Here is a 14,306-nt window from a genome sequence, read left to right as displayed (position 1 = left end):
TTCTACTGCTCCAGAGTCCAATGGCGGCGAGCTTTACACCACTCCAGCCGACACTTGGCATCATGCATGGTGATCTTAGGCTTGTGTGCGGCTGCTCGGCCATGGAACCCATTTCATGAAGCTCCCGACGAACAGTTCTTGTGCTGACGTTGCTTCCAGAGGCAGTTTGGAACTCGGTAGTGAGTGTTGCAACCGAGGACAGACGATTTTTACACGCTATGCACTTCAGCACTCGGCGGTCCCGTTCTGTGAGCTTGTGTGGCCTACCACTTTGTGGCTGAGCTGTTGTAGCTCCTAGACGTTTCCACTTCACAATAACAGAACTTACAGTTGACCGGGGCAGCTCTAGCAGGGCAGAAATTAGACTTGCTGGAAAGGTGGCATCCTATGACGGTGCCACTTTGAAAGTCACTGAGGTCTTCAGTAAGGCCATTCTACTGCCAATCTCTATGGAGATTGCATGGCTGAGTGCTTGATTTTATACACCTGTCAGCAACGGGTGTGGCTGAAATAGCCAAATGTACTAATTTGAAGGGGTGTCCACATACTTTTGTATACAGTGCATTTGGAAATTATTCAGACCCCTTAACTTTTTCCTACATTTTGTTACGTTACAGCTTTATTCTAAAATTTATTAAATAAAAAATGAGAAAGCGAAACAGGTTTTTAGACATTTTTGAAAAAATAAAAAAATAAAAACCTTATTTACATAAGTAGTCAGACCCTTTGCTATGAGACTCGAAATTGAGCTTAGGTGTATCCTGTTTCCATTGATCATCCTTGAGATGTTTCTACAACTTGATTGGAGTCCACCTGTGGTAAATTAAATTGATTGGACATGATTTGGAAAGACACACACCTGTCTATATAAGGTCCCACAGTTGACAGTGCATGTCAGGGCAAAATCCAAGCCATGAGGTCGAAGGAATTGTCTGTAGAGCTACGAGACAGGATTGTGTCGAGGCACAGATCTGGGGAAGGTTATCAAAACATTTTTGCAGCATTGAAGGTTCCCAAGAACATAGTGGCCTCCATCATTCCTAAATGGAAGAAGTTTGGAACTACCAAGACTTCCTAGAGCTGGCCACCCTGCCAAACTGAACAATCAGGGGAGAAGGGCCTTGATCAGGGAGGTGACCAAGAACCCGATGGTCACTCTGACAGAGCTCCAGAGTTCCTCTGGCAAGATGGGAGAAACTTCCAGAAGGACAACCATCTCTGCAGCACTCCACCAATCAGGTCTTTATGGTAGAGTGACCAGACGGAAGCCACTCCTCTGTAAAAGGCACATGACAGCCCACTTGGAGTTTGCCAAAAGGCACCTGAAGGACTCTCAGACCATGAGAAACAAGATTATCTGGTCTGATGAACCCAAGATAGAACTCTTTGGCCTGAATGCCAAGCATCACGTCTGGAAACCTAGCACCATCCCTACGGTGAAGCATGGTGGTGGCAGCATCATCCTGTGGGGATGTTTTTCAGCGGCAGGGACTGGGAGACTAGTCAGGATCGAGGGAAAAATGAACGGAGCAAAGTACAGAGAGATCCATGATGAAAACCTGCTCCAGAGCTCTTAGGACCTCAGACTGGGGTGAAGGTTCACCTTCCAACAGGACAATGGCCCTTAGCACACAACCAAGACAATGCAGGAGTGGCTTCAGGGCAAGTCTCTGAATGTCCTTGAGTGGCCCAGCCAAAGCCCGGACTTGAAACTGATCGAACATCTCTGGAGAGACCTGAAAATAGCTGTGCATAGAAGAATGGGAGAAACTCTGCAAATACAGGTGTGCCAAGCTTGTAGCGTCATACCCAAGAAGACTCACATTTACATTTACATTTACGTCATTTAGCAGACGCTCTTATCCAGAGCGACTTACAAATAGAAGGCTGTAATCTCTGCCAAAGGTACTTCAACAAAGTATTGAGTAAGGGGTCTGAAAACTTTCCGAATGCACTGTATATTGTGTATTTACCCAAGAGAGCATGTAGCTAGCTACATCTATGGGCTTTTATTTTTTTCTGTCGTGAGGAATGTACAGTAGCCTACACTACCTGTCAAAAGTTTGAACACACCTACTCATTCAAGGGTTTTTCTTTATTTTTACTATTTTTTACATTGTAGAATTATAGTGAAGACATCAAAACTATGAACTAACACATATGGAATCATGTAGTAACCAAAAAAGTGTTAAACAAATAAAAGTATATTTTATATTTGAGATTCTTCAAATAGCCACCCTTTGCCTTGATGACAGCTTTGCACACTCTTGGCATTCTCTCAACCAGCTTCACCTGGAATGCTTTTCCAACAGTCTTGAAGAAGTTCCCACAGTCTTGAAGGAGTTTTCCTTCACTCTGCCTTCCGACTCATCCCAAACCATCTCAATTGGGTTGTGGTTGGGGGATTGTGGAAGCCAGGTCATCTGATGCAGCACTCCATCACTCTCCTTCTTGATAAATAGCCCTTCCACAGCCTGGAGGTGTGTTTTCGATCATTGTCCTATCATATAGTTATGTGTCATATGTATTGGATAACGGCACAATCATTTGGTATTTTTTGGGCTTGGGCTCATTAAATGTCTGTAATGTAGGGCTCATAAAATGTATTTATTGTATAGCTCATCAGGCTCAGGTAGCATCAGGCTTGAATTTTCGTTCAAAGCTCTAATCAAATCCAGACATAGGCCTATTTATATGCTTTATAATGCTTTTAAATGATACTTCCGGTTTTGCTTGGAAATATTGGGTTACCCGGGAGAAAAGTGATTTATTCTCAGGATGGAACATTTTTAAAATACCGGGGCGGTCCTTAGAAAAACATTTATCCAGCTCGACTGCTTCATGGCACAGACATGGCAAAGCAATCGCTGAATTTGTCTCTAAATACATAACTTTCATAGCTCTACAACAAAGAATGTGACCTACACACTTCCTTAAACCTAAAATAAGTAAGAAGAAGTAATTTTGTGTGGAAGTCAAACATTTGTTTTACGTTGGAGGCAGACACATTGCATATGCTCAGAACGACAACATCGAGCCCTTTACATAGCCCTTCTATAGGACGGACTCACGCTGTTGATTTAGACGGTCACAAATCTGACAGATTTTGACTATCACCAATGTCATTATATGTTTTTTAAAGTAATAAAAAGGTGAAATATTTTGGGTAGATGTTCCTAAAACATTATAACTATATCTGGACATATTATAAAGTATGAAAAGGCTGATTCATTAACAATTTGTTTTATAATAATATACATTTTAGTCATTTAGCAGACGCTCTTATCCAGAGCGACTTACAGTTAGTGAATACATTTTTTTTTTTGTATACTGGCCCCCCGTGGGAATCGAACCCACAACCCCGGCGTTGCAAATGCCATGCTCTATCAACTGAGCTACATCCCTGCCGGCCATTCCCTCCCCTACCCTGGACGACGCTGGGCCAATTATGCGCCGCCCATGAGTCTCCCGGTCACGGCCCGCTGCGACAGAGCCTGGATTCGAACCAGGATCTCTAGTGGCACAGTTAGCACTGCGATGCAGTGCCTTAGACCACTGCGCCACTCAGGAGACAATATGCCATTTGTTTTATTTATCATATCATCATATATGTATATGTTTTATTATACTTTTATTGTGTACTAGATCACATGTGTTGAAACGTTTTTTATTTCTCAGACATAAATAAACAATTCCAGGTGAAAGCCTACCTACATTAATACAATATTGACCTTTTGCTAGATTGATGACTAAAGCCATAGCGAAACAGTGCAAAACATCTGTCAACTCAACTGGTTTTAAAAACTATGACTTCCATTAATAAAACCTCCCAAGACATTTTTCAAGAATCCAGAGTAAAACAACACATCTGCCACACTGATCCTCAACACGGGGGCCCCTCAGGGGTGCGTGCTCAGTCCCCTCCTGTACTCTCTGTTCACCCATGACTGCATGGCCAGGCACGACTCCAACACCATCATTAAGTTTGCCGACGACATAACAGTGGTAGGCCTGATCACCGACAACGATGAGACAGCCTATAGGGAGGAGGTCAGAGATCTGGCCGTGTGGTGCCAGGACAACAACCTCTCCCTCAACGTGACCAAGACAAAGGAGATGATTGTGGACTACAGGAAAAAAAAGAGGACTGAGCACGCCCCCATTCTCATCGACGGGGCTGTAGTGGAACAGGTTGAGAGCTTCAAGTTCCTTGGTGTCCACATCACCAACGAACTATCATGGTCCAAACACACCAAGACAGTCGTGAAGAGGGCACGACAAAGCCTATTCCCCCTCAGGAGACTAAAAAGATTTGGCATGGGTCCTCAGATCCTCAAAAAATTCTACAGCTGCACCATCGAGAGCATCCTGACTGGTTGCATCACCGCCTGGTATGGCAACTGCTTGGCCTCTGACCGCAAGGCACTACAGAGGGTAGTGCGTACGGCCCAGTACATCACTGGGGCAAAGCTCCCTGCCATCCAGGACCTCTATACCAGGCGGTGTCAGAGGAAGGCCCTCAAAATTGTCAAAGACTCCAGCCACCCTAGTCATAGACTGTTCTCTCTGCTACCGCACGGCAAGCGGTACCGGAGTGCCAAGTCTAGGTCCAAAAGACTTCTCAACAGCTTCTACCCCCAAGCCATAAGACTCCTGAACAGCTAATCATGGCTACCCGGACTATTTGCACTGCCCCCCCCACCCCATCCTTTTTACGCTGCTGCTACTCTGTTAAGTATTTATGCATAGTCACTTTAACTCTACCCACATGTACATATTACCTCAACTACCTCAACTAGCCGGTGCCCCCGCACATTGACTATGCAACGGTACCCCCCTGTATATATAGCCTCCCTACTGTCACTTTATTTTACTGTATATATAGCCTCCCTACTGTCACTTTATTTTACTTCTGCTCTTTTTTTCTCAACACTTTTTTGTTGTTGTTTTATTCTTACTTTTTTGTTTAAAATAAATGCACTGCTGGTTAAGGGCTGTAAGTAAGCATTTCACTGTAATGTCTGCACCTGTTGTATTCGGCGCATGTGACCAATAAAATTTGATTTGATTTGATTTGATTAAAACGTTCTCAGAACCTCCCTGTAACCTAAAAATTAACATTCCCAGAACAGGCCAAATTGTCACTTCTGTTCGCAAAACGTTCCGTTTTACCAGTCAGGAAACGTATGTGGCTTACTTCCCACAACCAATGTGAAACCAAAAACAGACGTCCCCACAGCTTTCAAGAAACCAAATGTGCTAGCTGGGGAGCGTTAATCCTTTTAAATTCCAGTCGACAGAGGCGGAGCAAATCTGCCTGTTTATTCAGCTCTCTCACTGGTTATTTAGAGTGGAGCAATGCGAAGTGTGCACATGACGGACTTAAACACTAAAGTAATGATTTTCTCTAGAATAGTGGTGTAGACAGTGCGTCCACGAACCAAGCAGATGTGGCTCCGACCATGACTAATCCCAGGCTCCACACGGTAGAAGCGGCGTTGATATTTATATCCGTTGCACAGCTGAGCACAGGTAGGCTATAAGACAAACTTTGTGCGACCACTGCATGTATCATGTGTTTCGTGAGAACTTGTTTAGGCGGTAATTGTAGGCTGTTTTTCTGTGTCCTATACAGCCTGACAGTTTGAGTGGACTCAATCATATGATGACTGCCGTTCATATATGATACAGTTTGCCACATCTTTTTGTTAACACATTTTGTATCCTGAACATTAAGTAAAATAGCTACACTCTATAACCATATGAAAAGTAGCTAATGTCAAAAGATCAGTCTAAAGCGCTTGGTTTATTTTGAATCAACGTGATAGACGTTAACATATGCATGTGCTCAGTTCATATGACTTGGCTAGGCTGTAGGCTACTATGTCATAAACCTAATTCACTCTAGTTTTCAAATTAATTGCTTTCGCTGAGACTGAATTTGTTCCACCTTTCTAAACTGAACCAAACACAAATTGTAATACCTTTTACATTTGTATTATTCATGTAATTTTTTAAAACTATTTTCTACAGTACTATGATGAAACTGTTTTTATTCAATAGGTAGCCTAGATTTAATGTTAAAGCTCTTTACATTGCTGGTCCGACTCGAGGTGTCAAAACAATGCACCCCCCTCCAACCTTAAATATTTTCACATGACCCTCCCCTTGTACACACCCCCTCCCCCATCATAACAAAATAAAATAAATAGATATTACCACCATAAATAACAATAACTGTAGCAACCCTTTGTTTATAAACGTGGATATCGATTTGACCACTTCAGCATGTTTTTTTGTGTGGCAAAGTTGATGCCATGCAGGGCTAAGATTGAGGATTCACCGACCACCACGGACGAGCTCACTCACCCTGCCTGTTTCATTACACTACGATCAGAGCCGGCTGCAGACAAACATTTGGATGCTATAATTATATAAATTAAATGCAACGAATTTTCCACCGACAGGTTTCTGTGGCAATTTCCACACACAACCAATAAACCACGCATAAATGCATACCGATTACCAACTTCGAGCCTTTCTCATGGTTTGCGTTTAACTCCTCAATTAAATTGATTGTCAATCCCTCCCTACCTTATGTTATTTTTAGTATTACATTGTTATTGATTACTGCATTGTTGGGTTTAGAGTTAGCAAGAAAGGCATTTCACTGTACTTGTGCATGTGACATTTTAACTTGAAAACAGGATCGAATGTCATTAAACTTTTGGATGTTTTGTAAAAGATTTCTCTTTCCATTAGTCGATTGGCCTTTGCGCAATTTGGATGCTGTAATTATATTAGTGTGGATGAACGTGTGCAGGTAACCTAATCAGATTAAAACATTGTGACTAGTTGTTTATGCCACATATACACTGAGTGTACAAAACATTAGGAACACCTTCCTAATATTGAGTTGCACCTCCTTTTGCCCTCAGAACAGCCTCATTCCGTCAGGGCATGGACTCTACAAGGTGTCGAAAGCGTTCCACAGGGATGCTGGCCCATGTTGACTCCAATGTTTCCCACAGTTGTGTCAAATTGGCTGGATGTCCTTTGGGTGGTGGACCAATATTGATACACACAGGAAACTGTTGAGGGTGGAAAAACCCAGCAGCGTTGCAGTTCTTGACACACTCAAAACAGTGCGCCTGGCACCTACTACCATACCCCATTCAGAGGCACTTCAATCCTTTGTCTTGCCCATTCACCTTCTGAATGTCTCAAGGCTTTAAAATATTTTTTTTTTACCTGTCTCCTCCCCTTCATATACACTGATTTGAAATGGATTTAACAGGTGACATCAATAAGGGATCATAGCTTTCACCTGGATTCACCTGGCCAGTTTGTCATGGAAAGAGCAGGTGTTCCTAATGTTTTGTGTAACAGGTAATACATTTTTAAAAGTTAAATGACAAATATTTAGGCTATATTGAAGCGTTAGTTTCTAGGTTGATGAATAGCCGCTCGGATCGGAAAGGAGGCAGGATGTGTGTTAAGCTTTCCTGAATAACTGGGCCTGCTGGGAGCGTATAGGCCTATGTGGTCTTGGGAGACTGATGATCAGCAACAGACAGCTCATCAGTATCAGAAGTAAAAATAGAACCAGACTGGTCTGCTACTGTGCCTTTCTAGAATCTATCGAGAGTAGACCCACAACTGATCCAAATGGAATGAAACAGTCAAATAACAGTGCTTTTGCTCAATTATTCAAATTACATTTTCACTGCATATTACAGCATAGAGTACAATTGTACTCACTTGAAACCAATAATGCAATTATTAATTGGATTGTGGTGTTGTAGTCTAGGTAGGATAAATGTATTGTCCCTTAACAAGATCAATAGGGGAGCTTTTTGAGCTGCATGTCTTCACTGTCCTTTAATGCGCAATGACGCACCTGGTCTCCACTGCTTATCAGCTATTCCTCTATCTTGTGGATTTTTTATAGAAAATGTGTGCAGATTTGATTCGTTTTATGCGTGGTATGATTGCTAGTTAACATATTGCAGATCTGGACAAACAATCCAACTACCACTATTGTCACTATGGATGGAGGGCAGGATAGACAGTTTACTGGTATACTATACTGAACAAAGATTTTCAAGATTTTACTGAGTTAGAGTTCATACAAGGAAATCAGTCAATTGAAATAAATTCATTAGGCCCTAATCTATGGATTGAATATGACTGGGCAGGGGCGCAGCCATGGGAGGGCATTGGCCCACCCACTTGGGAGCCAGGCCCACCCACTGGGGAGCCAGGCCAAGCCAATCAGAATGAGTTTTTCCCCCACAAAAGGGGTTTATTACAGACAGAAATACTCCTCAGTTTCAGCAGCTGTCCGGGTGGCTGGTCTCAGACGATCCCGCAGGAGAAGAAGCCGGATGTGGAGGTCCTGGGCTGGGGTGGTTACACGTGGTCTGCGATTTTTAGTCGGGTTGGACGTACTGCCAAATTCTCTAAAACGACGTTGGAGGCGTCATGTGTTAGAGAATTTAACATTAAAATCCCTTGACAACAGCTCTGGTGGATGTTCCTGCAGTCAGCATGCCAATTGCACGCTCCCTCAACTTGAGACACCTGTGGTGTTGTGTGACAAAACTATGCATTTTAGAGTGGTCTTTTATTGTCCCAAGCACAAGGTGCACCTGTGTAAGGATCATGCTGTTTAAAATGTCTGGAATATTTTATTTCAACTCAGGAAACATGGGACCATCACTTTACATGTTGTTTATATTTTTGTTCAGTATTGACCTGTAGAGCGTAAGGGAAGTACCAAAACACCTTGATAGGGGAGGCATATGCAAGCAGATGTGGAAATGTGGCTATATAGAAGACATTATATAGTAAAACCTGCTAAATGGCTTATGTAAATTAGGGGGGAAAATACACTACTATGTGCGTCCTCGTGCGCCATCGTGCCCATGTTGATTTTGTCCACCCACACCAGACAGGATCAGGACACGCAGGTTGAAATATCAAAATGAACTCTGAACCAATTATTTATTTGGGGACAGGTCGAAAAGCCTTACACATTTATGGCAATTTAGCTAGCTAGCTTGCTGTTGCTAGCTAATTTGTCCTGGTATATAAACATTGGGTTGTTATTTTACCTGAAATGCACAAGGTCCTCTACTCTGACAATTAATCCACAGATAAAAGGTTAAACAGAATTTGTTTCTAGTAATCTCTCCTCCTTCAGGCTTCTTCTTCGTTGGACTTTATATGGCTCACTTCATCTTTCAATCACCCACGTGGGTATATGCTCCTAAAAACCAATGAGGAGATGGGAGAGGCAGGACTTGCAGCACATCAAGCATCACAAATAGAACCAAGTTCTAGTTTAGCGCCTGGCTACGCAGACGCGTGTGAGCAGTGTGGGTGCAATGATGTATGGGTACATTTATTTTGCAACGCTTGCGCACGCGACTCGAGCGGTGTGGTCAGCATGTGAGGAGTAAGTTTCACACATCCCCGTGTGCTACACTTGCAATAACTGTGCTATGTGGTTGTTTTTCCTACTTAGTTGAAAGCACTGTAGGTCGCACTGAATAAGAGCATCTGCTAAATGATTACAAGGTAAAATATAAATGTAAAAAATCCTCAATGTTGTGATGAGTGAAGACTTCCATCTTCCTCATCACTTATTTGGACATTCTAGATAGAGCAGGAGTACATTCTCACTATCGAGGAATACTGATCTACATGACTGTACAGGAGCCATCTACATAACTGTACTCTGCCCTTCCCATTAGCCATAGTGAAAGGAGAGGACTGTGTCTTAGTGTGCCTGACCCATGGGCAGGGGCCAGAGAGGCTGCCAGAGAGCCTGCCATTTCCGCATGGGTCGGGCTGGCACAACTATCGTATAATTGTGTAGCCGACAAATATGGACAATAACCATTAACTTTACATATAATGAATAATCATAATCGTCTTAATACATTCATTTTAGGAGAAGGGAATTCAACTTCATATTCAAGTAGATATAGTTTATTAAATATACGTTTTTCATTTTGACATGAAATGGGTCAAGTTGGCAATAATTTTACGAGCAGAACAACACGGTCGGGAGGAGAACATTCATTTTCAAAAGTTCATAGCGTTTTGTAAGACTGGGTGTCACCAAAGCTGTGTTGTATTCATTAGGTACACATCCCTCCGTATGTATTTGGACAGTGAAGCTACAGTTTAAATTTGGCTCTATACTCCAGCATTTTGGATTTGACATCAAATGTTTTATATGAGGTGACACAGAATGTCACCTTTATTTGAGGGTATTTTAATACATATCTGTTTTACTGTTTAGAAATGTGTGACGAGTACTGAGGATACGAAGAGGCAGGACGCAGACGCAGGAATTAACAATGTAAAGGTTTACTTAACACTGAGCAAGAGAACAACAAAAAGCGAGTGACGACATGACACTAACAATCACACACAACACAACACTGAACAGTCCAGGGCTATATATGGGTGGTGATGAGATGATGAGGTGATTAGGGTGCGTTGGGTTTCCATTCCGGTGTTACCGAGGTGGTGCACTCAGACCGGTGGCTCAGTAGACCGGCGAATCAGAGCGCAGAGGGGAGCAACGGGAGGAGACGTGACAAAATGAAAGCACTTTATTTATCCAGTCCCCCCATTTGAAGAAGTCATAAGTATTTGGATATATTCACTTAGTGTATTAAAGTAGTCAAAAGTTCAGTATTTGGTCCCATATTCCTTGCACATAATGACTACATCAAGATTGTGACTTTACAAACTTGTTGGATTCATTTACAGCTTTGTTTTCCCAATAGGAAGCGAGTGTAGATATTTCCTGAGTGGCGCAGTGGTCTAAGGCACTGCATCGCAGTGCTAACTGTGCCACTAGAGATCCTGGTTCGAATCCAGGCTCTGTCGCAGCCGGCCGCGACCGGGAGACTCATGGGCGGCGCACAATTGGCCCAGAGTCGTCCAGGGTAGGGGAGGGAATGGCCGGAAGGGATGTAGCTCAGTTGATAGAGCATGGCATTTGCAACGCCAGGGTTGTGGGTTCGATTCCCACGGGGGGCCAGTATAAAAATAAATAAAATATATGTATTCACTAACTGTAAGTCGCTCTGCTAAATGACTTAAATGTAAATGAGTCACTTTCCTGAATAACTGGGCCTGCTGGGCGCATATGTGGCCACATTATTATAGGACGACTTGGGAGAATGATGAGCCATAACAGACGGTGCATCTCAGTGTCAGAAGTTTAATAAAAATACAGCCAGACTGGCCTCTTACTGTGCCTTTCTAGACCTTATGAATTCATGAGTGATCCAAATGGAATGTATCATACAAATCATAGGGCTTTTGCTCCGTTATTCAAATTACACCTTCACTGCAGTTTAGAGCCTAGAGTAGAATTTTGTACCCACTTAAAAACAATAATGCAATTGAAGTTCCGTGATTGCCGTGGCACCACGAGGTCGCTTAGGCAGAGGGCTTCTGTACATTTGTAAATATTAAATATTTTCCCTGTGTTTTTTGTTTGAATCTTCTTACTTTATTAGATTTTTTTGATTTTGAACAGCCAAATGTGTATAGGTTAAGTCTGGATTGCATCTATTTGTTTCCTGCCTATGAATTCATGGAAAATCATATTTCTAAAGATGGCTAGCTAGCAATGCTACCAGGCTACGGTAGCAATGCTAGCTGGTGTATTTTGATTTGAAAACATCAGACTATTTCTTTTCTGTTTCGACGGTCTCCTAACCCAATAAATAGGACTACAATGCATGGTGAGCTGGAAGTGACAATTTGATTGCTCAGGAAGTTATCATCTGAAGTTATGAGCAGCTGTCATAATTATCCTGAGTGAGTGAGAGCTCAAACAAACTTAATCTCGTTCTACAAGACCAGAGAGTCAACAGCTACGGAGAAATTTGTCAGACCACAGGAACGGCAAGGCGCGGGTGAGACGCCTTCAACGGAGTGAACTGTGCTCATCCCATGTGGTTCCTTCTTGACTGTCGCTCCATCTGTTGGAGGCTTGAAACACTCAACTTTCAACTTCGGCTAAAAATCGTAATCCAGACCTACTCTATCATATATCTGTATTATTTTATTGTTTTTGCTTTTTCAAGCGCTTTGAGATTATTTTTGTAATTAAGTGCTATAGAAGTTAAATCAATTAATATTAATCTTTCATTGCATTGTGGTATTGTAGGCTAGTCTAGGATCATTGTATTGTCCCGAAACAAGATCAATAGAGAAGCATTTTGAGCTGCGTGTCTCATGTCTTCAATGTTCTTTCAATGCGCAATGACGCACATGGCCTCCGCTGCCTATCAGCTATTCCTCCTTGTTCTTGTGGATTTATATAGAAAATTGGTGCAGCTTTGAAGGACTGTATGTGTGGTATGATTGCTAGTAGTTAGCCTATTGCAGATCTAGACAGACGTTTCACCTACCACTATTAGAGTAGAGGGCAGGATAGACAGACTGGTAGACAATATTGACCTGCGGTATAGTTAGCGCGTGGAAAAGTGCAGTGCATAAGGGAAGGACCAAAACACCTTGATAGGGGAGGTGCATGCAAGCAGATGAGGACATTTTGGCTAGGATGGAAGAAATTATATAGTAAAATCTGCAAAAGGACGAATGTAAACCAGTGAAAATAGCACTACCCTCCCTTGAGCCCAATTAATACAATAAAATAAAACGCACACAATTCTCCCCAAAGCCAAAAAAAAGAGTTAGACAAACCTCCCCCTATTTTGGACATTCTGTACTGTCGCCTCATATGAAACGTTTGTAAAATGCAGGAGTATAGAGCCAAATTTACAATTTTAGCTTCACTGTCCAAATACATATGAGGGGAGTGTAGTTTATAGATTTCAACCAATTAAAAAATAAATTAATAGATGCATTATAAGGTTAAAACATTTTTCTACAAACATGATTTATTACAATAACTGTGTTCCCATTTGCATAACAATTATTTGTTAACCCAAACTCCATAATCATCACAACCCTACCCATGGGGATAAGCAAGAATGGCAAGTGAGACCCAATCATCACTATGAGAGAATTATGAGTTGCATTCGTATAGTACAGTTCAAATCAATGACCATTTGTAAACAGTACAAGCTGCTAGTATTAAAACAATTTGCAATGTGGTTTTATAGTGATTTGTCATGATTGTGAACCACAGATGGCAATTAAGACATATCCAGAGCCACAGGTTGCCTGCCTGTCAGAGATGTTTTTCCCCCATTTAGTTCTCTTTCTTGTAAATAGGCACTCATCTACTCTGCCTCATTTGCAGTCTTACCATTGACAGGTTAGGTTGAGTGCAGCTACTTTCTCTCTCTCTTTGCACTTTATGATTAGGTATAATTTACCAGACATCTGTTCACAGTAGAGTGCCTCTTATGCCAGAAACCCTCTTGTATTTTAGTGTGCCTGCCCATGCTTGCCAGTGGACAGGCACACTAAGATACAGACCTCTCCTTTCACTATGGCTAATGGGAAGGGCAGAGTATAATGTAAACACTCAATGGTAGATGGAGCGGCAGGTAGCCTAGTTTTGATCCCAGCTCAGATGGGAAAATCTGGTGTGGAGTGAGCCAGCATCATCCTAGATACATCGCCTGCCGTTGTGCCCTTTAGCAATGCACTTAAACCCCTATTATTGCTCCAGGGGCTCTGCGCGGTGGCTGACCCATTGCTTCCAGACCCTCAGGGGTATGTGTGCGTCTCGGTTGGGTTGAGTTGTGAGCATAAAGACACATTTCCATTCTCTGTAAGTTAAGGGCCAATAAAGTATATCTTATCAGGAACTGACCTCACAATTAAGGTGTGTTGCGGTCATCATTTAGTTTTTTCTTCTTCAAAATTAGTGGCAATTGTTTCAATTACAATTTCTATTAAATGTTTGGTCCGTGTCAGGCAGCCAGACCCATTTGATGCCTACTCCTGGAGCAAAAGCATGCTCGTGTTAAAAATGCTTTGTCAGGAATAGGCTCAATCTTGGAAACGGGCCCAAAGACTTATGACAGTGTGTGTGTGTATATATACACTACCAGTCAAAAGTTTGGACACACCTACTAATTCCAGGGTTTTTCTTAACTTTTTTACTATTTTCTACATTGTAGAATAATAGTGAAGACAAACTATGAAATAACACATATGGAATCATGTAGTAAAGTGTTAAACAAATCAAAATATATTTTGCATTTTAGATTTTTCAAATAGCCAACCTTTGTCTTGATGACAGCTTTGCACACTCTTGGCCTTCTCTCAACCAGCTTCATGAGGAATGCTTTTCC

The 14,306-nt window shown here is 42.1% G+C and overlaps 1 pseudogene across 1 annotated transcript in view; it reads left to right on the top strand.

Annotated features, from left to right (window-relative positions):
* The first annotated feature begins 5,347 nt into the window (after positions 1-5,347).
* The window catches only part of LOC311143398 (activin receptor type-1C-like), a 55,097-nt pseudogene continuing 46,138 nt past the window's right edge, over positions 5,348-14,306 (top strand). The window contains exon 1 of the transcript in view: positions 5,348-5,532. The product of the transcript in view is annotated as an activin receptor type-1C-like (transcript). The remainder of the gene's footprint in view (positions 5,533-14,306) is intronic.

The sequence above is a fragment of the Coregonus lavaretus genome, assembly GCF_964263955.1.
Source record: "Coregonus lavaretus genome assembly, chromosome: 16".
NCBI lineage: Eukaryota > Metazoa > Chordata > Actinopteri > Salmoniformes > Salmonidae > Coregonus > Coregonus lavaretus.
Note: the sequence above shows the minus strand (reverse complement) of the source record. Positions and strands in the feature narration are given on the sequence as shown.